We start from the raw sequence: 27,434 nt of genomic DNA, 5'->3' as shown, positions 1-27,434 counted from the left end.
CCCTGGCCTTCATGTGTGCATGCAGGCATGTGTACCTACGTACACATATCCCCGAAGAACACACATAAAAAAGTTCCAAGATGACATATAACCAGAGTCCTGTGAATAAAAGGAGTTTGGCAATGTATCTGACTAGGTAACAGGGATGCGAATACGTTGGAGGGAAGAGCACTCTGAGGATAAGAGACAAAGACACGAGCAACGTCTGCATTGAGACTTAGAATGGGAATAGAATATTAGGAACTGACAACAGCACAGGTTTGGGAAAAGTTAACCAAATATTAATATCTTAACATTGAAATTTCTGTCACTTCAGAGTCTGGTATCTGGGTGTCTGTGTGGTTTGTCTGTGTTTCACAAGCATCCGTGTTTGGAAGCTCGGTCCCCGTATGAAGCCACGGATCCTTTAGGGGTAGCGATGTCACTTGTCACGTGTAACTAAGTACGTGGGGATGCTGCTATCAGGAGGAACTGACAGATGGGCTCCCAAAGTGAGTCAGTGCCTGTGGGCCTGGGTTGTTATAAAAGAGCCTGTCCCCAAACCTTTCTGGCTCTCTGTGTCATCCTGGACTCGTCTCTGTTTTGTCTACAGTGGTGACCGAGACGGCAGAGGTGCAAGCTGTTCCTCCGTTTCAGGCCCAAACTGAGATAACAGGACAGAGGTGGGTGCTGAGCCAGATGGAGGGCACGGATACAAGATAGGAGAGCATATTTGCTGCTCATGTCTAACCACAGGGAGTGAGCCATCTCTGGGGGCATTTTATAATCATCTGCCTTCCACCAGTAATAGATGGGACTCAGTGAAGCCTCGTTCCTTCAGACATAAGCATAAGACATGATCACAAGCTGGCTGTGAATCCTGATGATCTAAATGATACCCAGACCTCAGCCTGCTAACGAAGTCAGAAGTTAAGTTTAAGACATTTAAGTTATCCTTTGAGTTCCTGGATAACCCTGTGAATTCATAAATCAGAGTTAATCTCTCTGTATACTCCCATAACGTTTGCTATTTAGATTTTACCATATTTAACTTGGAATGCTAAAATGTAAGCCCTTTTTCAGCCTTCTTACTGTTTGGTGGTAAGATGAATGAGCAGTTCATATCACACTCAAGACTGGCTCTGTAATTTGTGAGTTTAATACAGAATAAACATGTAGCATCGATATTCAAAGAACAACATGCAGAGCTCTTTTCTTAAAAGATGCCTTATTACTTTCAAAAATAAACAGTATTAATAGTGATGAATAAGAAACAACATGCTTACACATTAGGAAAACAAAGTTGGTCCCACACTTTTATGTAATGAACACAAACAAGTTGATATCTTTTAATTGCTCACAATATACATTTTGCCTCAATTTCTTGCAAATTCATTAAGCTACTAAATTTATACTTTTAGCAACTTCATTCTTATATACAAAATGATATTAGTTATGACACATTCAAGACTGAAAATAATTTTAAATTTTGAGAGAAATCTGCGAACACAGTTGTTATTATACTTAAGAGCATTTTATGGTCTATGATTGCATTGGGATGAATTTCTGATCATTTCAAAATATAATTTTTCATCACATCTAGAGCTAAAGATTTTTGGAACAGTTTTTCTAAAAGATTCAACTTTTCATTCAAATCAATGTGTGAAAACCTAATTTTAGTTAATATTGTATTTATACAGTGACCTTTTAATGTTCCTTTGCTATTCCGTGTAAGATTATATAGATCATAGAAGAAATCAAATGACATTGCAATTTTTCTATGACTCAAAACCCGTATTTATACATCCTACTATCATATTTTTAGTTGCAAGGAAAGTTTTAAGTTAGAATTATGTTCCTCATTAATAATTTGGTTCACTTAAAGCTCCAAGTGAAGGGACTGGATGATACTTGCTTTCCATTCGAGATCACAGTATGTCTGTCATATTTCTGAGCTTGCGTATATTAGAAACATTTCAGCAAATTGCAAAGCTAGTAATTCTACTGGTTATGATGGTACTGGCTAGTTTTGTAAGCAATCAGAACTGTGAGCTTGAGACCAGCCCTGGCTGCATGAGACTCTGTCTCAGGAAACCAAGGGCTTGGGCTGGAGCCTAGTCATGAGGACTTACCTACCATGGAGTGGGCCATGAGCTTGGCCCTTGGTGCTAGAGAATAAAACCACTACAGATGCTGAAACTCGTGCTTTGTCTTGGCGTTCCCATGACCCCTTTGTCTTGTGATGGCTTACTTTCAAAGCTTACTTCATGAGTGCTGCAGTTCCTGCTACAGAGCTCAAGCGGGAGAGATCCTCTGTGCAGACACTGCCCAACCAGGCTCTGGGGACAGAAGGCAAGCTGGCCTCCCACTGCTGGTCTTGGCCTTGCCGCCAGATAGAGCGCCTCCTTGTCCAGGTGGCCACCGCTACTGTTGCCAGCATGCCTCTGAGCCTGGACTATTCCCAGGCAAGCCCTCGGGGCAGTGGCTCCCTGCACCCCTCACCATGAGGAAACTGCTCACACGTGCTAGGTGTCAGGCCAGCAGATAGAGGAGCAGCTCGCTGTGACCAGAACTGCTGTTTCTAGGCCACAGTGATGTAAAGGTTTACTGAGCAGAAAAAGTCTTTTCCCGTGACTCCTCTAGGACTCTATACTAGGGTGATAACAGACCATCAGGCCATGTGTGGTTCTCCTGAGTGCAAAGTCTTATGCAAATGCCAAACATTTTGATCACAACCATTGTCAGATGTTCACGAGCATGATGTACCTTGAGTCTCAGAACACACACACACACACACACACACACACACACACACACACACACACACACCCCTCTATACAACCAGAATGAATTTCCTGAAATACCACCTATAATTAATTAGCGCATAATCAGTGAAGCCTGCTGATATTTTCCACTCAGTTCTTTCAGGCTGCACACAATTCGTGCAATCAGTGTCACAACCCGGTAATCAGTTGTGACTGCGGTTCAGGGCAAATCGGTGGCTCAACGGTGATAATCGTCTGCAGTTTTTACCCTTTTAAACTTTGAAATCTAGTCCATTATCTATCTGGACAATCTTCCTCAAAGGTAGCTGATGAAAAGGACGGTTGTTAAATAGGAGTGAAGTGTTCTCTGAGGTGCCTCTCTGCCTGGCTGAACATTTTTATCAGTGACTTAAAAAAAAAATGCTCTCTTCTCAGCCATCACACCGCTGAGCTCAGTTTCTGAGCCGAGTCGCGCTTCCTGGCTGCGGTTTCTGGAAATGAAATCAGGTGGGCTGACATGTGTAAGTTGGTCTGATGAGATCGTGGGCTATGGCAGCAGTCAGTTTCCAGAGCTACAGAGACGCACTCAATGGGGTACACTCTTGGTGAGGGGGACAAGTCAGGCCCTGCCTCAGGAACTGTAAACAGCCGTGTTCTATGTGTGAATTGCAAATACAGTCAAAATGGAGCATCAGATAGACTGCTTTCACTCATTGCTGGCACATGCAATGCTGACGGGGATGATAAATGACAAGAGTTTGATTAGACAACTCGGTAAGAGCTCAGAAGGACTCATCTACAAAGAATCCTCTTTATCTTAGCTCTTCCATGTTTTTTTTTTTTTTTCAACTCTATCTTACAGCCGTTTTCCCCATTCTGATGGTTAATTTTTACACCTCAACTAAGACCCTGCTACCTGGACATTTTGTAAACATTTTTTCTGTGTGAGCTTTTCTTTTGGTCCGAGATGAATGTTGCCCTGTGTGCACTGAGTAGAGAATTTACCCTCTCTGATGTGGGTAGGTATAACCAGCTAGTTGGAAACCCAGATAGAGCAAAAGGCTGTAGCAAGCTTTTTCATTGGCCACCAGCTCACGAATAACAAGGAAACTTATTAATTATGAAAGCTTGGCCTTAGCTTAGGTTTGTCTCAACTAGCTCTTATAACTTAAATTAACCCATTTCTCTTTAATCCATGTTTTGTCATGTGGCGTTACCTCTCTCGCCTCTTGCACCTCCTGTTTCCTCTGGCTGGTGATTCTGCTTTTCTTCTCCCTAGGGTTCTCTCTCTGCCTGGAAGTCCCACCTACACCTCCTGCCTAGCTATTGACCTGTCAGCTCTTTATTACATCAATCACAGCCATTCACCTCCATGCAGTGTGCAAATATCCAACAACAAAAGGCCTGGCCCTAGCCCAAGTAAGGGAGAATCCTCTCCCCTGATCCCCTCAAACAGTGGCTCCCACTTCTCATGCAGTCTTTGGAGCGGAACTCCAGCCACTTACCTGGCAGGCTTAAGATTTGTCAGCCTTCATACTCAGATGAGCCAACTTCTCCTAATCTCTCACTGCCTCTAGGAATGTATAAACACACATCCTATTGACTCTGTTTGTCTGTAGGATTTCACTGATATGGTTATAAAGGAGTTTCGACTAAACTCATTTTAATTGTCCTGTCATTAAAAAGGAAAAACTATGTAACTATTAGAGCTGTGTGGAAAAATCTTGATAAGCAAAAAAGGGGGAAAGGAGGAGGGCCAGGATGACTACATGGAGGAAGCCAAAGGGAAAAGGAAGAAAACAAAATTAATAACCCTACCAACTGTGGTTAATTCCTTTGAGAACTTGGCATGGCACCTTCTCAAGCTTTGTCTGTGAATAGATTTGTATATGTGTTTACTATTGTGTATATGTGTTTACTATTGCGTAATGGAACTCTGTATTTGAGAATAGTTTTTTCCAAAGTATCATCAACTTGTATCCGTATCAATAAATCTACAAAGCACACATCCTTTATGATGAAATAGTATTCTGTAATTTATTATCCAATTTTGTTGAAACTTAAATTATCTTAAATATTTCAGATGTATAAGAAATTTGATGCGTAGCTATTATTTACATCAGAGAAATTTCTGGTGGGACATCTCGGGCAGGAGAAATGCACATTTTTATTCATGTTGCCCCTTTTGGAAAGGGGGTGAATTGCCTTCTAGAAGGAATGCCTGAATTTACACTTCTGTTATGGTGTAATGATTTGACTGAGCAATGCTCACTATAGTCCCAGGCATGCACACTCTTGGTTCCCAGTTGGTGATGTTGTCTCGGGGAGGTTTCAATGGTACAGCCTTGCTAAAGGAAAGGTCTAACTGGGGTAGGCTTGGGCTTTGAGAGTCAAAAGCCTCAACTGCTTCTAGTTCGTTCTCTATACTACAGCTTGCAGCAAAGGGTGTGCGCTCTCGGCCTGCCTGCCACCTGCTGCCATGCTTCTCACCGTGAGACATTCTTATCCCTCTGGAACCGTAAGCCCAAATAAACTCTTTCTTCTATAGGTTGCCTTGGTTGTGGTGTTCTATTACAACTACAGAAAAGTAACTAATGCTTCTTAAACATGTGACGTCTATAGAAAATAAAAAACTAAGAAACGATAGGACAGGACAAAACTTTCCCCCAGATCTCTACAACTTCCTCTTAAAACGACTTGGATGGTGAAGAACAGGACTATAGATAGATCATCCTTGGTTTACAATGACTGCACTTCCCATTTTTCAACGTCACGATGGTGTGAAAATGACAAGCATTCCACAGAAACCAAGTCAGATTTGTGGATGTTGGCCTTTGTCCTTTCCCACACCTCTCTTGTGAGGCAGGACGGCAACATGAGGGACAGCTCCCAGTCCATCTCACTTCACCCACACGAGAGAGGACACAACCCCTGCTGCACAACTCTGTTGCTAACTATGGTGTTCAGTCAAATAGTTATGGCCAATGCATTGTTCAGTTACCAGGTTTTCCATCGTACAATGAGTTTATAAGATATCCCTCTATCATCAGTTGCTTTGCTTACTTTTCTCATTAATGTCACAAAACACCTGGCATCTTAAGAGAGGAAGGGAGGGTTTGCTTTGGCTCATTGTTTGAGGCTAGAATCCATTATGGAAGGGGAGGCTTGGCAGCAGGGATAACTGCTGGTTACGGTACACCACAGTGGGGAGCAGCGAGAGATGAACACTGGTGTTCTAGCTACCTTCTCCTTTTTATTCTCTCTGGAACCTTAGCCCATGATAAAGTGCTTCTCTCTGGTTCCAAGTATGACTTAGCTCAGTTAAACCTCTCCGGAAATACCCTGATAGACATGCCCAGAAGTTTGTCCTTAGGTAATTCTGAATCCTGTTAAATTAATGATCAAGATAAACTTATACATAAGCCAAAGAACATCAATAAATAATTGACCTTACTTTTAAAAATATGAAGTTGATGTTTGTATATGCAGGTTGCAGAATACCTCTGCTGTTTTCGGTGTTGCTGTCTAACAAATTGTCTCAAAATTCAGAGACTTAAGGACATATGTGCTTTGCTCATGGATCTGCAGTTTGGGCAGGACTTGGTGATGAAAGATTATCTTTGTGCACTCAGTACACAGGGCAGCAGAAAGAGTAAGAGCTTAATCACCTTCAGGCTCCCAGGCCCTATGCTAGAGGTTGATATTGGCCATTAAACAGCTTCAGCTGGAGCTGTCAGATAACCCAACAGCATGTAACTCCTCTGGGTGCTTCCCTGATGATCAGACAGTGTCCCAGGCAAATCTGTCACCTTGATGACTCAGCCCTACAAGTTCTGGGGGGCCCTTCTGCTGTGATCACTGTCCTGCCTGATTCAAGGAATTGGGTACTAAATCCCTTGGGTTGCTAGTTTTTATGCCAGCTTGATGCAGGTTAGAGACATTTGAGAATAGGGCACAGCAATTGAGAAAATGTCCTACAAGACTGGCTTGTGGGCAAGCTTGTAAGGCATTTTCTCAATTAATGATTGATGTAGGAAGGCCCTGTCTTTGTGGGTGATGCTACACCTGGCCAGGTGGCCCCAGGACATTATAATAAAGCAGACTGAGTAAGCCTTGGGGAGCAAGTCAGGAAGCAGCACCCCTCCATGTCTTCTGTATCAGTTCCTGCTCCAGGTTCTTGTCTTGAGTCCCTGCCCTGATGTCCCTGGATGATGTACAAGCTGTAAAACAATATAAGCTTTCCTCCCCAAGTAGCTTTAGATCATGGTGTTTTGTCACAGCAGTAAAAACCTTGAAAATGACACTCCTACATGAGTCTATTTCTGTTGCTAATAGCAAGACCACTATAGACTGTGAGTATTTAAAGAAAAGGTCTCTTCTGGCTCACAGTTCTTAGCCAGGGTCAGGGGTTGCATCTGATAATGAGCATTGCATTGGCAGATTGCCAGGTTAACATGGGACGCAATAAGGCAAGAGATAGGAAGCACATATGTATGTCTTATCTATGTCTATCTACCTATGAGATCACCAGGTTTAATCTCTGGGTTCCATCTTAATGGTCCTGTCTAATGCTGATCATCGCCCAGAGTCCCACTTCTAAACATCAGAGAGTAAGTTTTGACCCTCTTAGCACCACATGGTGAGGATTAAATTTCAATTGATGGGACTTTAGGGGACCCACCTAAACTATTCTCCAGCTATAGCCACCTCCCTTTTCTAGATGTGCCATCACTCTCTCTTAAGAGGAGCAGGTGAGAGAAATTATTTTAGTGCCCCTGGGTTTGGAAATACTATCTACATGTGTTCCTTGAAGAGCATGCTCAGCTCCAAGAACAGGGTAGTCCGTTCATCTCCTGTATATCAAATTCAGTCAATTTTTTTCTGTGGAGTATGTGACTGAATATAAGAAATATTTTTCCCTAGAGTTCCTTCTTAGAAACAGGAAGATTAGTCTTATATGTGTGTGTTTCATGTTGTGAATCACCTTCTTACCACTTGTGTAACACATCAGCCGAGTCAGATTCACCAGTTGCTCGTTTAAGGATGTTTGGAGATGCCATCCAACAAAATTAGTGAAAATAAAACCAAGAAGAACTTACAAATCTTTAGCCATTGTCCGTGGGGTGTAACTGCACAGGAATAAATTCTCTAGGCCTCTGCAAGTCTGCACTTTAAAGATCATTTTAAAAAGACAAAAAGCTGCCAGGCTGGTGGCTCTCGGCTGCAGCCCCGACACTTCAGCAGCTGAAGTTCGAAGGCAGCCTGGACTACAGAGTGAGTGTCAGGCTAGCCTGAGATAGATAGAGAAATCTTGCTTTTTTAAAAAGGTGGGGGAGGGAAGCACAAAATAGGGGAGAGAGCGAAGGCCATTCTCCAATAATGATGCAGAAACAAGTATCTCCACTGTTCAGACAGAATTGAGCAAGGACTAGCCTCCAAAAGCTATGTTTCCAATCGACTCCAATAAATACAATACCCATGATGTGAAAAGTCAATCAAACAAAACATGAAAAGAATTCATGAAATATAAGGCAAAATTGATTTTAAATTAACAGGTTACTTTATGTTGTATACAAACAAATAAATCAGGATAAACTATACAACTTAATATATGATTAGTTGCTTTATATTTCAATATATACCTCAAAGATATTATTTTTTAAAGACTATCAAAAGAATTTCTGAAATAGTCTGCTGTTTGGTCTAATGGGCTATTTTTTATTATTGATTGTGTTTGATAATTGAATAAAATATTCCAAGTGGCTTACCTAACACAAACTCTATATTTCAGCTGATATTCTATCCCTGGTATCTGAAGTGTACAGGTTCCTTACTGCCTGTTTGTTCAAATGAATGGGTTTGGTGCTTCCTCAGTCTGCTCTGCCATCTTGAAATTTATCTGCGGGGACGGAGGAAAGCTGGAATTAGAGATGGCAAAGTACCTTTGAATACTTACTTCAGAGGGTTTCTGCAATACACTGTCTATCATACACATACACATACACACACACATGCACACACACACATGTGCGCACAGGAGAGGAAGGATGCAGAAGAGGGTCACACTACCCTTGGAATGTTAATGGCTACAGGGAAAAAAAGATATAAAACATAAATATTATGAAATCCTTTGGGGTTCAGGCCCAACTCTCTTGCAGGTCACCATTGCCTGGTGGGAATATTCTGGGGAACTCGGTCTCACAGGCCTGTCTAAGGACCACACTCACACCGCTCCTGAGTTGGGCTGTTTTAAGTGGCAGCCTCTCAGAGCAGCGGGCTGATGCTGCACCTGCCACAGCTGCCATGCTGCTGTGTGAATGACTTAAATTAGAGGAGTCTCATGTCCTCAGTTCTCAGAGCTGCCTGAGCTGCTGCGGGTCCCAGTTAGTGGCATTTTCGAATCCAGAGGAGACAGACCCCACCTGGTCCGTGGGTGACAAGCTTGATCGGCATATGCCACCCACCAGATAATAGTGACCCAGTGTGAGCTATGGAAAGACACGGACTCTGACATATTCTTGATATTCCAGAAATTTTCATTTTTTAAATTAGGGCATGAAGTATTTTTTGTTGGTTTGGGTCAATAAAATTACATTTTTTAAGAATCCCATACATGTATTACAGTGTATTTTGATTGTATACATCCCCTAATTTCCTACCTCCAAAGTCTCCCTAGGCCCCTCCCCAGTGTGTCACACCCCCAACTTCCTGTCTTCTTTGGAAAAATAATATCTCACTAAGTCCATTTAGTGCTGCCCTGTGTGTGTGGGTGCGGGGCCGTCCACTGAAACACAGACACCAGGCCAGTCACTATAGCACGCAAGGAAAACAGATCCCTTCCCTCCATCAGCTACCAACAGCCAACCGTTGCTCTGCTATGAACGAGGCCTTGGGAGCCCCTCCGCCTCCCATCCTGGGGATTGATCTCGCGCAGAGCCACATCTCCTGTGAGTTCATGAGTGTGTAAGGTGTGCCATGTCTATAAGACAGCATTCAGGACGCTTCTGCCACCCCCAGCTTTTATGCTTTCTCCAGCCCCTCTCCTGGGACACTCCTCCAGCCTTGCTGGGGAGAGATTGCTACAGGTATCTCACTTAGGGTGGAGTATACACAGTCGTTTTTTTCTCAACAAGTTAACCAGTGACATGCCTCTGGATTGACCACCACCTACTGCATAAACAAGCTTCTATGATAAAGGCTGAGATCAACACAGACTCAATATTTTGATGGCAACCGACAAGATGACTGTTTATGAAAATACCAATCACAGGTCCCCATCATCTCCCCAAACATAGATCTCTATTCAGTATTCAATTTGTTCCTATTCTCTTCCCATTTTCCTTGTAAATTTAAACTCTTATCTATTTTATTTGATTTTATTTGTGCACGTGTGTATGAGAGAGTGCGTGCGTGTCACGATGTGCTTTAGAGGTCAGAGGACAGATTTGGCGAGCCGGTCTGCTCGTTTCAGCGTGGGTCCTATGGATCCAACTCAGGTCATCCGACTTGCATGGCAAACACTTTTCCTGCTGAGCCATCTGGCTGGCTGGCATTCAAGCTTTCTAACAATTCTTTATTACCTGGGTATTGGGTAGAGTTAGGAGAGTGTGAAATTGAGAAAGTGAAGAATGTTTCTCAGCACAGCAAAAATAGCCCTGCATTTCTATTGTGGTTTGAAGGCAGAGTGTTGCTCGGAAGGGAGATTACGTTAGTGCATACGGTAAGCATTGCTTTATAGAACGGACAGTGACGACGTTCCCTCTGATTAGGAACAATTGCCTGGTAAAAGGCAAGGGGACCCCGTATATCCCATAGAAGGTTATTCATGGGGGGGGGCTGATGCTTTAATAATGGCATAACTGTTGGTGTGGCTTCTACAGTATTGACTAGCAACTTATTTTTGACACATATGCATATGTGTGTATACATCCACAGCACATGTATACAAAAACCACATGATGTATGTGACATTTGCATGCTGATTTTCTTTTTTTTTTAGGAGATAAAATAAACAGCAAAATGTATATAAGGAGAAAATCAATAATATCACAACATTTTAACACTACTTCACAGGGTAACTATTATTAACCTCTTGGTACACATAATATACTTGTGCATTTATTTGTTGATATTCTTAACAATAATTTTCAGAAAAGTACTTCTTGCCTGGCTTTTCTCACTGAGAAAGGTCACTGCAAACATAGTCAAAGATCCAGAGCCCTTACCAACCATAAGGCAGAAGAATTCAAGGTCAGGCAGGCACAGCGGCACAGGCCTGCTGCCCTAGCTACTCAAGAGGCTGAGGCAAGAGAATTGCCTAAGTGCAGGAGTTCTGGGAAGTAATGTGTTGTGCCAGTCGGGTGTCCACGCAAAGCTAGGTAGCAATATGGTAACTTCCCAGGAGTGAGGACCACCAGGTTACCTAAGGAGGGGTGAACTGGCCCAGATAGGAAAGGAAGCAGGTCAAGAATTTAAGGTCATCCTTGGTCACACGGCAAGTTGGAGGCCAGGGTAGATTACATGAGCTCTTGTCTCCATTTAATAAATAAGTAGATGATGATGATGATAGGTAAGACAGAACAAATAGTGTGTTTGTACATTGGATCAGTTTTGATTTTTTTACAAGCTTTTAAGCAATGTTTTAAAGCTGTCGTATTTTTTAACATGTAACTGTTTAATACATGCTGTCACAGTTACCTTCAGCTTGACACACCTGAGATGAGGGGAACTCAACTGAGGAACTGGCCTGGGGGTATGTCCGTGGAGCTTTTAAAAATATTGACCTGTGGGACACACCCCACTGAGGGCAGTACTGCTCTAGGGCCGTGGGCCTGGCTAGAAAAGCTGAGTGTGACCTTGGGAGCAAGCCAGGAAGCAGCATTTCTTCACCGCCTCTGTTTCGGTTCCTGGGTTCCTGCTTCCAGAGTCCTGCCTTGGGTCCCTGTGTTGGAGTCCCTCAACGACAGGCTAGAACTCTAAGCTAAGATAAACCCTTTCTTCCCCAAACTGGTTTTGGTCAGTGTTCTACCACAGCTGCCGAGATGCGGACTAGGACCAGATACCTTTGTATACTAAATTTCTAAGCTATACATCCGAATGAAAGGTATACCTGTTTTAAATTTTGCTGGAAAACATCTTTCTGTAAACGTTTCAGCAATTCTATGCCCATCCACTCTTTCTCTTTCTCCCTCTCCCTCTGAAGTGGTGGGGACTGTGTTAGTCAGCTTTATAAAATTGTGACCAAAAAATCCTGAAAAAACATCTTAAGGGAGGAAGGATTTTGCTCAGTATTTCAGAGGTGTCAGCTCATCGTGGTGGGGAAATCATGGCAGAGCAGCTAACTCCGTCAAGGTCTGGAAACAGAAACAGCATGATTGCCAGGGGCCAGGGCAGGGTATAGCCATGAAGGACATCCTCTGGCTAACCCGGGTCCTCCAGGCATCCTTTCTACCCTCCCCAGGTTCGCTACTTCGCAATAGTCTTCAATATTTTATAAGTCTGTATACTTTGGTAATCCCATACATGAATAAAAGATATTTGATCTATATTTGAATTTTGAATCCATCAATGAATTAAGCCATTCATTGTCGGGTTCTTGATGATCCATTTGTCTTTGAAAATGTCCTCAAAGATACATCAAATGCTTCAGCAATCTCTCTGATTTTCCTCCATTAAGGCAAAAGGACAATCAATATCAACAATGACAGGATAGAACCTAGAGCCCTGTGTGTATTAGGCAGGTGTTCAACACCTGAGTTGTATCCCCAGTAAAATCGCATTCTCTTCCTTTTCCCCATCCCTCATCCTCTAGCTGTTCTAAACAATCATTTTTTCAATACTGTGCCCCTAAGGTATGTGTGGCCTTTCAGCATTTGCAAAGTGACCGTTTGAATAGAGATCTACTGGAACTGCAGAGGCAAATCATATTTCAGATGCAGGATGAGGAAACACATGGACTCTCCTGATAACATCCATACCCATTGCATTTTATCGTTTTAAATATGTGAAGTTGAAGCTTTTGATTACTAAAATTAATTTTTCTGTTTATTTTCCTTTTTAAAAATAGAACCTTTAGAGAAAGTGCATATGCCTTTCTCATGCCTACATTGTGTTTTGGTTGAACAGCGAGCGGTGTTATGGGCATTTAATAGATGACACTGATTCTCTGTCCTGAATAGGTTTCTTGCTTTGTTTTGGTTGAATTTTGAATTAGGCAATACATAGTACCACACACAATACAGAAATTTCTATGATCGTTTTCATTGGCTGGTACAAGAAATGACCACAACTTAGTGGCCCAAAGAAATACAGATTTATTCTCTTGGCTCTAGAAGTGAGAAATCCAAAATTGGTTGCACAGGCTGTTTCTTGCAGAGGATCTAGGATGGAATTCATTGTCCTCATTGCTTTCCACATTTGAGAGCTGACTGCCTTCCTTAATTTTTGGCCCCCTTCCATCTATAAGGCCATGAGTGACCAATCAATTACTCTGAATCCTCTTTGAACTTTCTACTTAAAACAGCTTTGCTATAATTCCAACAGACAGCCAGGTGTGTCTGCATTTAAGGGTAGCCTTTTCTCTCAGGGAAGGGCAAATGTCCCCAAACCTGTTTCTGGCTGAAGCTCGTACCTTGTCCAGAATGGCAGGAGTCCTGCGTGATCTCCACCCGGCTGTAACTGGGAGGAACATTTTCCCCATGAAAGGCCACATTTGTCCAGGTCCCTGTCCACACGGGGCTTCCCAGGCTGCTTTCTGCCTACTTAATGGACACCTGCCCCAGTCAACGTACTGAGAATTTTACATTAAGGTGAATAGTTGCTCGGTTGGTTTCCTCTTCCCTTTCCCTGCAGGACACACACCCCTTTAAGAGAAATCACGTCAGGTAAGGAGAACTATTGTGTTTCTCAGGTGAGGCTTTTTAGATAAAAACTCGAGGTGAAACACAGCCTGCTTACAGTGGCTTCTAGCCCAGAGGCAGTTTGAACAGGTTCTATTACACAAAGGCATAATTCAGGCAGGGCTCCTGAACAAGGGCGCATTGTCTCATTGTCACTGTGTCAGGAGATCTGTTAATGGTTTACATGAGCCACGTCCTCCAATTTAAAGCTGTGTGTTCCATTTGGCGGGCGAAAACAGGAGATCTCTCCTGACCACCTGTGCAGATTGACCAGACTGAGGGAGCCCTTAAAATCTGGGTGCGTAGGTCATCGTTCCCCTCCCACAACGGTTCGTTCTCCACTCTCTGTGTGAAACTGCAATCAGATTCTCATGTGAGTCTAAGCCTTCAGGGAGCAGAGCTAAGTGGGTAGCTAGGGCCTGAGAGGTAGGGACTCGGCACCCCAGGTCCAGTGATAGAGGAACGCCCTCTCCCACATCCAGGAAGTACTTGCTTCCATCACTACTTAGGTGTGACTCTCTTGCTTTTCGAAAGCTGGGATGGATTGTTCTGTGTTCTCTGCAGATTGCCCAATGAGGTTCTCAGGGACCGTCACAATGTTGCATTCTTCCTTGACTCTCATGAGACACTCAGGGCATCTTTCCCCGGGACAGACCCTTCGAGGACATTTCCCCCAGTTAATCCTCACAAGACTCTGATGAGGTAGGGTCTGTGACAGACACTTCTGGTGCAGAAGAAGCAGCTTAAAAAAATAGAGACTGGAAAGAATGTCCAAGGTCACCTCCTAATAGGGAGAAGCTCTGGGGTCAGTGCTCAAGGGGAGGTACAGAAACATGAGGGGCCTGGCATCATCACACTTGCCTTTGGTGTCCCCACTGTCCTCATTCTCATTATTCCAAGGTCCTGGAAGGGGAATGATGAGTTGAGGGTGAAAGGTGATTGTGGACACCATGTGTCTCTGAGGTTCTGCATAACAGACTCTCTTGACTGGGGAGCTGGGCCCCTGGGGAGTTCCACAGAGAGGAATGACCAAGAATCTTCACTTTGCAAACAAACCATTGTTTTGAGAATGGCCTATTCTTCCTCATAATTCTCTTCGAGTTTCTATTAAAATGCAATAACAATCTGTCCCAAGAGCCTCTTTTTTACGGAGCAGCACAGGCCTGTTCTACCAGAGGTCAGTAGCATCAAAGGAACCTTTCCTCATCTTCTACAGGAAGAGAGCCGGGCCTTTGAAAGGCTGGCCCACTATTCACGGAGGACGCTTTGTGGAGGACTCCTAAGCCTTTCCCATAATTAGTCACCTCCTTAAAATGCATCTACTCTTTGTGGCCTTAACTCACACCATTAAGAGCTGGCGAAGTGATTTTCTAATGAGCTTTCTGGTTCAGCACTAGGACATTCATGTATCCAGAAGAGAGTAGCATCATGTGAGCTAAGAAGAAACGGCCAAGTCCTCGTTTCTAACTACCTCATCGTGTCTTAAGACTCCTAGTACTCCTAGAATTTTGAAAATAAATGCAATGCTTGGGTCAAGGCTGTTTCTTCCCAAACCTTCTATGGGTTAATAAAAATATGAGTTTGTTGGTGTACAACAGAAATTCAACTTTTTAATAGTGAAATGGTAAATTCAAAAGTCATTTATTTACTTATTGGTGGCAAGAAGCCTAGTTATAACTAGTTCAGAGGGGTACACCCTCTTGACCCAGCCCCTGTTCCAGTTTCTTACCCAAGCCCCTTTTGTGTGTGTCTTTGGAAACTGCTGCTCTCACCCATCACAGCTGTATTCTGGGTAAGAAGAGAAGGACAAAAGCCACCCAGCCCGGTGCCAGCCGAGTGTGTCTGTTTTCATTAGGCAGGGGTTTTCTTCTCCCAAACCTCCTGTTCCACCTCATATTCACTTCTATCTTAGAAAATGTTCAAAAGGGTCGGTATGTTTTACTGGGCACATGGCTTTCCTACATAATATGGGAGATTCTGTGTCCAGGCAAAGACCATAAAGGGGTTCCCAAGTGGGGACGTAGTTACATCTCAGAGAGCATCTCCCGGGCAAGAGGCATGTGTTTGGGAAGTTAGCTTAATACGCCATCAATACTAAAGTGGAAGCTGGAGTACAGGAGGCAGATACTGTTTTCTCTCAAGTCAAGGTAGCGTTGAAACACTGGGCTCTCTGTGGAGAAAAGGAAATAAGTTAGAATTGGAGGATGACAGTGTTCCTCCCCTCATAGATTTGCCTAGGGTGTTGGCCTTCTTCTAGGATGTGGTTACGCTTCCTCTGGTCTAGGCTTCTAACCCCAGCCATCACTACACTCTACACTGGATGATTCTCCAGTGTAGAGAGTCCCTGTGCTCCGTAGGTTGCTTATCTTGTCCTCCGCCAAAAGGATGCCAGTAACATTGCCTCTTGTCTATAGCTGACACAAGCAAAAGCAAAGCAGCCCCCAGGCAGTGCCAAGGTGTTCCCGGTTAAAGATCAGTGATTTAGTCTGTTTTGTCCCGCTAAGCACTGCTGATGGGACTCAGTCTTTTTCTAGTTTTGAAATAAGATGGATGGGCTTCTCCTATGTACCAGTACGAACCCCTAGTGAGTGAGCTGGTAGCTGGAGGGTTTCCGCACACTGCATTGTATCTGACCTGGGCTTCTACTAAGCTGGCCGTGATGGCATCTATAATGAAGTCATCATGTTTAAAGCCAGCACCTCGTGGACAGAATTTACGGGAGTCTGAACAATCTAACAGCAAAGACGCTTAACAAATAAAACATAGGCTGAATAGCTCAATCAAATTTCAGATAACCGTTTGGCCTGGGAAGCCCCTGGCAACCCTAAATGGGAGCCACATGCGTGTTCACACGTTCAATGTGAATAATTCCTGGAATCAGCTTCTCTTGCCAGATTGCATGGCTGTTCACATGGTCTAGCAAGCACTTCCTGCACCTCTTGGTAACTCTGCTGGTGGCTGAAAGCTGCGGTCAGAAATCCTCACATGTGGCGTCTCTGTTCTTGCCCTGGTTTTGAATCCAAGGTGATACCAAAGACATCAGGCCTTCAGCCCACAGCACTCCTTTTCAGATGTTGGCTGGAAGGAGGCCCTTACCTTGTCCCTGGGTGGATATCTTAACAGTGGCAGTGACTTACTGGTGCAGCTTCATGCTGGCCCTTGTTTTCTGTGTCTGCGAGGCACAGGGAGCATGTGAGCTGGGCAGTGAGATACCAGAAGAAAAAAAAAACCCACATCATCACATCATCAACTGAGTCTTAAAGGTAGGGTCCTTTCCTTCTCCACATGTAACCATGGGACTCCTACCTAGAGATTCTCAGGCAGGGTTACCAAGCAGTATTCCGTGATGGTTGGGCTGGCTGGTCTGCTGCATAGGGAAGCTACCTGTGGTCTGCATCCCCCAGAAGCCCTGACATCATTGTCCCAGGGAATTGTTGTATTGGGTATCAGCCTATGAAGTCTGGAGAAAACATCCTTAAAGAGGTCTACAGCAAGGTTTCCCCAAATTATCTGAACAGAATGCTTGGACATGATCAGTAACTAGTCGAGTAGGGTCCACTTGGGCATTCACTGCTCATGCCAGTAATTCAGTAGTAAACATTAATCATCTGTAATTATTTTCTCATAGTTCGATTCTCCTTGCCAAAGTCTTGAGAGGATAGGGCAATGTGTGTCTTGGTCTTTAGTCTTTAGCTGCCTCCCGATTGTTCCTAGTCTGTGGTAGATGGGCTGTATGGATGAGTTCAGCAGAGAGTGGTGATGTGCAGTCTCCCCTCTGAGAACTTCACAGCTGGTATAATGACCCTTATGGGGCCACAGAACAGGATATGCCCAAGAACACACAGATTTGGCCACTTGGGCCAGAAGTTAGGTGAAAAGGCAAGGAAAATCATACTCAATACACTGATCCTAGGATTGAGGCCTTAGCCTGACTCTGGGAAATCATGCTTTGATTGGAGTATTTTCTTGAGTTCTCTTTTTTGTCTACATGGGTTAGCGAGTCTGTGTCTGGGTTGTGCCCTGAGACACCACAGGTGTGTGGCTCTTTAGCTGCTCACCTTACCCCTGATGCCACCACAGCAGACAGGCCAGCCTCACTGATGTCCAACTCTTCTTCCCTAACTTGATTCTTGGGGAGATCTTGTCTCATGGGAATCTCCTGGTCATTCTAAGGACTTTAGAATAGCCAGGGATCCTTTAAGGTATTCTGTGATGATCATAGCACACAGCAAACACTAACACATAGGAAGCAATTTCTACCATTTTTCTTCATTAACTTCTGGTCTGTCATTTCTTGCCACTTTCTTACTTTGGGTTTCATGTGCACTTGCATCTCTAGCTTCTTAAGTAGATGTTTAATTATGAATGTAAAACATTGCTTTTTCCTGCCCTACACATTAGTACTCTATGTTTCTCTCTGTGTGTTCTCCTAACTGGATTCACAAAACTTGATCAGTTTGTCTTTATTTCGAGTCTTATAAATATTTTCATTTCCCCTGAGCGTTTCCCTTGGAGCTCTGGGGTCATTTAGACATTCATTGCTTAATTTTCAAATACTTGTGGAATTCCAAGCTCTCTTTCTGGCTGTGGCTTCTGGTGTAATTCTCTCATGCTCAGAGAAAGCACTCTGTGGCAGTCTCTAGCCTTTTGTCAAGTTCAAGTATGGCTCAAAATATGGCTTGCTTTGGTTCATGGACACTTGAAAATAGCATGCATTCTGCACTTACTATGGAGAATATTCTAGCAATGTCAAAAGGGCAAAATGGCTAGATGCTGTTATTCAGGTCTTTTTTCTTAACAAATTCTGTGATCCCTATTGCATAATTTCTCGAGAGAAGAGTGCTTTGTTGTTTGGTTGGTTTTATTCTTTGTCTTTGACTCTTTTAACTCCTTGGTTTTTGTGTGCGTGGGGAGGGGGGGAATGAACTGAATAAAAATTCTGTCCAAATGTCTTTAAGGGATTCAGAAATGTAGGAAACACTAGTGAATACATAGTTTGACTTTCCTCCCTTCATCCATGGCCATCCCCACTGGTACATGCACGTGGGGTCTAAATGTGTTTCCCCTATGGGAAAAGGTCTGGTGTCAGGTCAGAAGTGAGATGGAACATTGTTCCCTCCTGCCATTCACTTCCATCCTTTACATTACAACACACATCATTGGCTCGCCTTGACCCTGACACCACTTTATAGGCTTAATAATAATAAATCTATGTCCTGAAATAGTTTTTGCAGATTACAGCAATCAATCAAAATTCAGGGAGCCCAAGACCATTAAAGTCATCAGCAGCCTTGCAGACCCCAGGAATCCATCTACATCAGCCATTACGATGGAAAATAGACCAGGAGAGCTTAGAGTCGGGGGCGTAGATGGGAGGGTAAATTGCAATTCTATTTTTATCAGACATCAAGAGATGATTTTCTTGGGGAGCTTTTGTCTTTTCGTAGTAGGAAATGCAACTGGGACTCGGTAATTCCTCTTGCAAATGAGCAACTAGGAGGCTTTTGCTGGCTCTGGGGCTGTGCACTTAAATGCTATCTGTTAATAGCCTACAAGCCAATATACGAGGGAGGATTTTCCACAGCTGCCCCAGTGAGCTAAGTCAAGGTACCATTCTCCACCTTCTTTGATGATGACCCCAACTGTTCACACATTGCCTTGGGAAGACAAGTCCTAAAGGGACACAACTGGGAAGGACTTATAGCCACATGAAAGCCCCAGACCTCCCATATTGGCGAGTGTGGCTAATTACTGAAACTCTGAGAACGAGGGCCATGGAGAATGAAGGGATTATTTCTCAGGCCTGGACTCTGAAACTTTGTAAAATCTCTAAGACTTATTATAGCTTGACTACAGCGTGGTGGAGTGAACACAACTGAGACTTACGAGACAGGAAACATGAGTGATTTCCGGGGTTCTTCTGCTAGCTAGTCGTATGACCTTGGGCAACTCATCTGACCTTTGTGGATATTATTTCTGTCTCTATTGTAGACAATCTGCTCTAGTTCAGGCATTCTACGTCACTGATTGATGCGGTCATTTGGGCCATTTGGGTCATTTGAAGTATGTGTTTGTTTATATGTGTATGTATATACGTGTGTGTCTCTGTATTCATGTGTGTGTGTGTGTGTCTGTATGGTGTATATATCTCCCTCTGTGCACATATAAAGTGTAATTTAAACATGAAAAAAATTCCATTAAAACTATATTTTCATTTTCAGAAAACCCAGAGGCGCTGTTAGTTCTGGATTAAATCTTTATGTTGCAGCAACAAAGATAACAGGCACACCTGTCTACAGATCCTGAATTCTCCCAGACCCTGCTCCCCCACATACTGTCTTTTTTGCCCAACTCTAGAATTCACTCATATTAACAGCCTACTTCTGGTGGCACAGGCTTTGGCAAGCCCCGGATAAGGTGCTCTACAGACAGGGTTATATCGAACTTTAGGGTTTATTTTATTTTTTTTAATTTATTTGTTTATTAAAGATTTCTGTCTCTTCCCTACCACCGCCTCCCACTTCCCGCCCTCCCCCAATCAAGTCCCCCTCCCTCGTCAGCCCAAAGAGTGATCAGGGTTCCCTGCCCTGTGGGAAGTCCAAGGACCACCCACCTCCAACCAGTTCTAGTAAGGTGAGCATCCAAACTGCCTAGGCTCCCACCAAGCCAGTTTAAACAAAGCTTATATTTAAAAAAAAAATTAAGCAAAGTCTTTTAAAAATAAAATGAAAAATAGGATCCCAAACAGCTTGGTATGGCCTTCCTTCACCTTGTCCTTTTTTCCTGCCATGTGAGTACCAGTAGGAATATAGGCTGCTACATGTCACCAACTTCTGGGTTAACAATTACCAGTAGGAAAATAAGAACCACTTTGCTTGCCTTTCATTTTAAACCATTTCCACACACTCTAAAATGCCTCATCACAGGCCTGAGGACATATGGAAAGTTTGATCTTGACACTTGTCACTAAGGATAAAGAACTTAAGTCAACAGAACTGTGGTCTACTTAGATCACATGTCTCATGCCTCTTCACGCCTTACTTGCTAGCTAATTAGTACTCTGGTCCATGTTCTCAGCCTGTTGGGGTGGCTTCCTCCATTGCTTCAAGAGTTCGTTCTTCTACTCATATAAGCTGATTAGGTGGTGTCAGATATGATGCTTTTACAGTTCTTCCTCCTTCCTGGTTGGGTGCCAAGCATAGTCTAGAACCATCCTGAATGGCTCATGCACATATGCAATGAGGATCGGACCTACCTTTATAGTACTGACTGCAGGGAGATTCTCTCTTACTAGTAACCCATTAAATCTCAATTAGCAGCTCTTCATAACTGCGCATCAAAAGCCCAGTGATGACGGACATATTCTGAGAATCTGTGTGTGTCATAATCAAAGCCATAGGTGTGGGGACTAAATGTGGGGTTCGTGATGGATATTCTTGGACTTGCTGGGTATTTTAGCGTCTTCTGTGGCTAAGCTGTCTTTACCAGGCAAACCCCATTCCCTTCTGCACCCTCAAAACCTTCCCATCTTTTCTCCTTCCCTGTGGATTTATAGTAGCAAGGAGTGTGGAAATTTCTAGGCACAAGATGCTTATAGAAGTAAATCATCTCATCTGTCTCCTCACCCCTTTACCCCCTAACCGGCGTCTCAGGGGAGCCTGCAAGCCTTTATGCTTTCTCTGATTGAGGGAAAGATTGATTCCAGGACAGAGAGTGGTGACCTTGACAATGTCAAATAATTTAATATGCCATTAGGCTCCAGGCCTGACTTTGGGGTTCATTGGCCATCATTGAGAGCTCTGTTTCCTCTGAACAATATGGCTGTTGAGAAGGACTGGGGAGGTGGTCGTTCATGCAGTCAGCTGCTAAAGGGGGTCTTTAAATTTCACTTTTAATAGGAAAATAAAAATCAGTTGCTGTATCAGCAAAAGCTTTTCAGAAAAAGCAGGTCATTCTATGGTCCGTGGCTCTTTTATTATGATTGGAATCATGTCACTAGATACACGCAGAATAAAATGCTGCCTCGTAGGTCTGGGGAAACAGGCAAGAAAGAGAATTGGGTTTTCAAAAGTTTCACTAAATATTGCTTTCTCGAGACAACAAACTGTGGGCGTTTTAGGAAGAGAAAAGCCATGAAGTTGAAGTTATGATGATTATAGTGATCTTTGTGTGTATGCGTGTGTGTGTGTGTGTGAGAGACAGACAGACAGACAGACAGACAGACAGACAGACAGACAGACAGAAGTGAATGCTAAAAGAACATACAACCTATGTTCCCTCCTTGGCAAACTAGTTGCTACTTGGTCTACCTCTGTCCCTCTAAGTCCCACTGGCCACCAGCTCTTCACTTAGGCTTGCAGTCGGTCACACTAGACTCTGCTCTCCCACTTACTGGGTGACCTTGTGCAAATTACTTAATCCTTCTGGAGCCTCTGTAGGAATTAAATGAGCTCACGCTTGTAAAGTGCTTCTCACAGTATCTGGCTCAGAGCCAGCGGTCAATAAATGGAACTGTGATTAGCATCATTATTATTATTGGGCTCAGTCCTCGGTGCCTTAATTATCTGTGGGCCCCACCCCATCGGTGTCTTTCTGCCTCTCAGAACAACCTTCCTTCTGTGCCCAGGTTTCGCTGTTGGGCTGTTGCCAGCATCTCCCCTCTAGAGCAGCGAGGGATCGCGTCTTCTTCCCTCCTCTGGTTAGAGATAACCTCCGAGCACTTTAGCATTCCTCGAAACAGAGCTGTAAGCTAACAACAGCCCTTCCTGACCTGTGGACACCCAACGCCTGAAGGCACACAGCAGGGCCTAACCTGTGTGAGGTCTTCTGACCACCCAGGTAGGAAATCGCAGGTCTTTGAGCCCTCCCAGGAGTCCCAAGCCTCTGCGAGGAAGATCCATGGCACCGTATTTCTTTATTCCCGGCAGAAACGGACTTCCAGGGCACACAGAGGCTTTCTGTAACAGTTACAAACACCTGGCAGCTTACACGAGCACAGGGCTCCAGTCTCCTGACTGCCGGCTGCTGCTGCTCAGAGCCTGATGCTGGAAGATAGGTTGTGTCCCTGCGAGTCCTGTTGGGTGTTGCTGTGGTTTGAGATTCCCGACTTTAAAAGAAAAATCGAGGTTTTGGCATTTGAGTTTGACTTTCCAGGAGGTCCGGCAACGCGGAGCAAGGGAAGTTTCCTGTAGACTAGAAGTGCTGCTCAGCCACTTCAGTGTTGGAGCTATGGTCTTCTCACCACTCTCTCACAACACTAACTTGGAGAAGAAGAGAAACTTGTATGCTTGGGCTGACCTTGTTCTGAGCATCATATTCATACTCTATATAGCTAGAAGGAAATAATGTGGGGGTTCTGGTTTCAGGCACCTCTACCGATTCTTTGCTTGTTAAGAAGATGTGACCCAAGGAATTAAAAGAAGGGAATTGGCTCACAGTTTCTTTGCCACTGATTTCAAGACCTGAACTTCCAATTGTTCCTAATAAAACAGCGTGCACCTGAAACAGCATCTCCTTTCAACTGTGCTGTCCCTGCTACCACAGGGGAAGAACACGTAATTGAGAAAATGCACCAACTAGAAGTTTCCATGAGCAGTTTACCTTTGTTATGGAACACAGAGAGCACAGAGAATATACCCCAGACATTCTGAATCTAGATCATACATAAGGGAGTTATTGGAGTGGCTTACTGGTTGGGGTCCAGTTAGTCCAACAATGGCTGTCAACCCATGGAAAGTCCAAGAATCAAGTAGCTGTTCAGTCCATAAGACTGGATGTCTCAGCTGCTCTTCGGTGTGTGCTGGAGTCCCAACAGAGTAGGCTCTAATGCCAGTGAAGGAATGCACTTGCCCGTGAGACCCAAGTCAAGCAGGCAAACAGCGAAAGCTTCCTTCTTCAAATTCCCTTTTATAGGCTGCCGTCAGAAGTCATGGCCCAGATTTGTGATGAATCTTCCCACTTCAAAAGGTCCAGATTAAAGCTTGGTCATCCCAGTTCAAATGATCTAATTAAGAAAAAAAAAATCCCTCACGGGTATACCCAGTAACTTGGGTTTAGTTAATTCTAGATGTAGTCAAGTTGACAGCCAAGAAGAGCCATCCCAGCTTTCCAAATCACTTCCACACTTGGAATCTAGGCGAGGTTGCCAGTCATAGCTGTAATGTGCATTTCAGGGCAGACTCACTTTTGACACATGCAGAAAGTTTTCCGTATTCAAAAGTAGTCACAAGAAAATGATAAGCAGTGGCTGAAGAGTAATTTCAAGACAAGGAGAGCACTGTGGGTAGATTGATTCTGGAGTTGATACAAACGTTTGTTAGAGGCATACCTGGAAACCAGAAAACTCCTTATGTAAGCAGATCAATGTCATGTCTGCTTTTTATCCTCTCTCTCTCTCTCTCTCTCTCTCTCTCTCTCTCTCTCTCACACACACACACACACACACACACACACACACACATACACACACACATACACACACACAGAAGGGAATGGGGTTTACCTGGTAAAGACAGCTTAGCCACAGAAGACGCTAAAATACCCAGCAAGTCCAAGAATATCCATCACGAACCCCACATTTAGTCCCCACACCTATGGCTTTGATTATGACACACACAGATTCTCAGAACATGTCCATCATCACTGGGCTTTTGATGCACAGCTATGAACAGCCGCGAATTGAGATTTAATGGATTACTTGTAAGAGAGAATCTCCCTGCAGTCAGTACTATAAATGCAGGTCCGCTCCTCATTGCATGTGTGCGTGTGTGTGTGTGTGTGTGTGTGTGTGTGTGTGTGCAAGGAGCATAACACAGATGAGAGGAAAGAACAGAGGAAAGACACATATTCAACTACCATGCCTTTGATGCCTTTGGACACAGCATTTCTACCAAGGCTTACATGGCTCGAGCAAATGTTCGGTGGAAATCAGGCCTGTCTGTGTCTGCTCTAATCTCACAGGCCATGCGTTGTTACCTGCTTTTCTAGAGGAATCGGGAAGTGTGTCTACATTCTTCTCTTAATAACAAATGCTTTGAAGACAGATTCAGTGCTCTCCTGTGTTGCCCCCTTAGAGCTGATAGCTCAACATCGTCTATCAAATTCTCCTCTGTCTACTAAGAGTGTAACTCAGCCTTTGATAACACACCAGCATGCTCTCCCTCCCAGACAATTGGATCTGCCTCCTAGACAATACTGCTTGTTAAAGACTCCATCCTCTATCAACCTGCTGCAAATTAAACTTCCCAGAGTTGGCACTGTGCACTTCAGATGTCTTCACTGTCTCTTTAAGAAACCTGCATCCCCAAACCCTCCACAGATCCATGAGAATCTTTGTCACTTTATCAATCTATAGATTTTTTTTAAAAAATGTAAAATTCTATGTATTTTCTTGTACCCCTCTTTTGGCACTGGGCAGCCTTCAATCCCATCCGTGCTGCCTACTTCTAGCTGCCATGAGAGCAGACTTGTCATTATCTTATCAGTGACAACCTATCACCCACTTCTGAGGTTCTTCTGTGACCGTCTCTGTGGTCTCCTGTAACTTATGACTCAGAGATGTGGGAACCAAAAGAAATGTCATGATTCTTGTTTTCTGGAACCTTTATGTTTTGCTCTGTCTACATGGACACACTATGTGACCTTAATCCTAACTTGGAAACAAAAGACCTCAAGAAGCCTTGCCTTACGGCTTCTGGTTGTGAAGATGATGTTTGTGACAAGCACTGGAAGGTGGGCTGTAGCAGAATTCCAGGAACTGAGTTATATTTTGATCTAGGTTCTTATGCTGTAATTAAATAACATGATTGACAGAGCCTATGTCACATCCACGCCCATGTAAGTGCCAAGGGGGACTCGGGGGAGAAGGGGGTGTCTGTTGGAGTCACCCATAATCTAAGTTCCTACAGTGTTGGCGCAGCAAAAGTACCCCATGGCTAGCTATCCGAGGAAGAATTGGAAAGGAGAAAGCACAGAGTTTTACTCTGTGAGACCTTTGATACTGCTTCAGTTTCGTGTTTTCTTACAAAACAAAGACAACAGCAGCAACAACGATAACAAACTCCAGGAAACATAAAAACAACCAAAGTCTTTGTTTCCTCATATAATTTTATAAAATAAAAAGGGTCAAAGCAACCCCATTTCTCCGCTATTACCCTGTTCTGGTTCCTGTTTGGGAAGTATTTTGTCTTCACATTAAGGTATTTCACCCTCACCATGATCAACTTTAATGTGTGACCAAATGCTTTTTGAAATTGTAGTGGATATAAGCTTAGGTTTTCTCTCCCTTTTGTCTCCTGCAACAGAAGTTCCTCTTACAAAAACAAAAGAAAGGAAGAAAGAAAGAAAGAAAGAAGTAAAAAAGAAAAGTAAAAATAAACAAAAAATAAAAAACAACAACCAAAACCACACAAGATCAAGTTCTCTGTAGCCAGATCTATGCTGTCCTCACAAGTCACCCTGAGTTCATCCTCTCGGGCTCCACTCCCTCAGAGCCTTCTGCAATGTCATAATCCTGGTGGCTGCTAGTTTTCCTTAGTCAATCTGATATGCATACTCTTTCTAACTGTAATGGTTTTCTAAACATATGTGTTAGGCGCAGCATTCATTCCTAGCTAACTCTTGGCCTTTCTAGCTTTCTCCGTAATTGGCCGTGAGGCTAATTGTCTAGAACCGAGCAGGAAATCCAAGTGGGCCTCATACCCCTCTGCTCCTTGCTATTCAGGAGCTTCCTATTAACTCTTGATGACAGTTCCACTCCTGTCAATAGTGTCTGAACCCTTGGGTACACAGGAAGGACAGATATGACTCTAGGAAGAAAAATATGGTAGCTCCCCTGTCACTGAACTGAAGATTTTGGTTAAGAAATTTGTAAAGAACCAAGAGCTTGTAGATTAAGGATAGACTAACACCAAATGTCTGGCAACATCTTAAAATAGGAACATTTTGCAGGCTAGCTTTGTTCCTAAGTTATGGGCCATTCTTTATGGGGCCCTTAAAAATCGCCCTGAGGGAGTGGTGAATTCTAATTCTGTAGCTGTCACTTTCCTGCAGCGATCGATGCCAAAAGATTGCCCTTTGTGTGACCTCTGCACTGAATTCAGCCGGAACCACCTAACCCACGCGCTCGGGGACTCTATGCTCAGTTCATGGGTCTCCTATATGGGCACATCTGTTTGTAGACTTCTTGAGTCATTGAAACCCTGGTGTAGGAAGCAAAACTAAATCCAACCCCCAGGAAAATGCTGGACAAGCCGCGATGCTCCCCTACACAACTTCTCCATTTATAGTATGAAGAGACTAGGGTCAGCTGCTCTCTGAGAGTCTCCACCAAATACATCTTCGTGTGTTTTGAACTGAGATCAGGCATTAATCATCTTGCAAAGGTTTCCACAACCAAAACTCTAAGGGTCCTCATAATTTCTCAAATGCACACAGCATGGTTTTCTTCTCTCTCAAATTTCTTCTATCTGTGAAGATGACAGAAAAGGCTTGTGGGTACACAGTGCAGAGATGCCTTGTGGGTACACATTAGAGAGAGGCATTGTGGGTACATGGTGCAGAGAGGCCTTGTGGGTACATAGTGTAGACAAGGCTTGCGGGAATACAGTGGGTTCGTGTGCATAACAGTTGGATGTTCCCGGGAATCTTAGCGAACAGGTCATTCTGGCAGAAGAAAGCTTTATTCTGATCCTAATTATATCTTAGATATATCTTAGGAGAAACAATGTTAACCCAATAACTAATAGATTCAACCAGGTAATGCTAAAAATAAAAACAAGCATATATCTTTTTA

The 27,434-nt window shown here is 43.6% G+C and overlaps 1 long non-coding RNA gene across 2 annotated transcripts in view; it reads right to left on the bottom strand.

The window, feature by feature from the left end:
- Positions 1-8,425: 8,425 nt before the first annotated feature.
- Positions 8,426-27,434, bottom strand: part of LOC126512547 (uncharacterized) — a 51,741-nt gene continuing 32,732 nt past the window's right edge. Inside the window, exon 3 of one of the 2 annotated variants that reach the window (XR_007595080.1) lies at positions 8,426-8,643. This is a non-coding gene — a long non-coding RNA (uncharacterized lncRNA). Of the gene's footprint in view, positions 8,644-16,784; positions 16,840-27,434 lie in introns of those variants that run through there. The other variant, XR_007595081.1, reaches the window with a different exon arrangement.

The sequence above is a fragment of the Alexandromys fortis genome, unplaced genomic scaffold (assembly GCF_014885135.2).
Source record: "Alexandromys fortis isolate MF-2015 unplaced genomic scaffold, M_Fortis_MF-2015_v1.1 scaffold_76, whole genome shotgun sequence".
Taxonomy (NCBI): Eukaryota; Metazoa; Chordata; class Mammalia; order Rodentia; family Cricetidae; genus Alexandromys; species Alexandromys fortis.
This window is presented reverse-complemented; position numbering and strand designations above follow the sequence as displayed.